This window comes from Corvus brachyrhynchos, unplaced genomic scaffold, assembly GCF_000691975.1.
Source record: "Corvus brachyrhynchos isolate BGI_N302 unplaced genomic scaffold, ASM69197v1 scaffold83, whole genome shotgun sequence".
Taxonomy (NCBI): domain Eukaryota; kingdom Metazoa; phylum Chordata; class Aves; order Passeriformes; family Corvidae; genus Corvus; species Corvus brachyrhynchos.
Window position 1 is genome coordinate 13259793 of NW_008238464.1, and position 961 is coordinate 13260753.

A 961-nucleotide genomic window follows, 5' to 3' on the forward strand; every position below is an offset into this window, starting at 1 on the left:
CAGGAGCGATCCTCCGGGGGGTGGGGGTAGAGATGCTGCTGCCACTCAGCCCCCAGCCCCGCCGCCGCACAGCATCCTCAGGGAGGAGAGCCACACGAGCGTGCCAGGCACTTGGGCAGCACACCCCCTGCACAGACAGCACGACAGGGCAAGGCACAGAAAAGTGCACGTCTCCGTTCCTCACCCTCTCAGCCGCTCACTTCTGAAATAAGCACACCCCTGGGTGTTTGCAAGAGTCCCCGCGTGCATCTCAGTTAGCCTGCACTGAAGTAGTTAGGCTTATTTTTCTTCTTTTAAAATTAGCCATGTGACTTCCTAAAGTCCTTGTTGGGCCTAAGATTTTTCTTTTTAACAAAGAACATGTAAGTAAATCTTAAATATTTCAAACAGCAAAACAACAACAAAGATGTTCCCCCATAAAAATCAATAACAAAAAGTATCCCAACAGACACAAAATCAATAACATTATGAGTCACTGTATTAAAAAACCACTGGTGCCTCCCTGAAATGCTTCTGTAGCTAAAATCAGAACAAACAATTGCATTTTCATAATGAGAAAGGGATTCTATCTTCATTTCCAGTTTATGAAAAAAGAGACAATGCTTTTTAATATAATTTGTCTTGAAAACATGAGATAGATATTGAGATAACATCTCCTGCATATCCTCTGCTTTTCAAGAAAGCATTAAATCTTTGTTAAAGAAACACTGTTTTCATAATAGTTTTTAGCACAAGTTTTACTTCTCTTCAAGATGCAAAAAACTCATAAACAGGCAGCTGCCACAAAGTAAATCAAAGACCTAGAAAAGCAGATGGCATAATTTCACATCTTAAATGTTGGCTGTGAGCCTTCCAGTAATAATTTATAAGGAGACTTCCTCCTGCTTGTTCCTCTGCTTGGCAGCATGCTGTTTGAGCCTTTCAAACAAAATAAATAGACTTCAAGCCACCAGCTTCACAC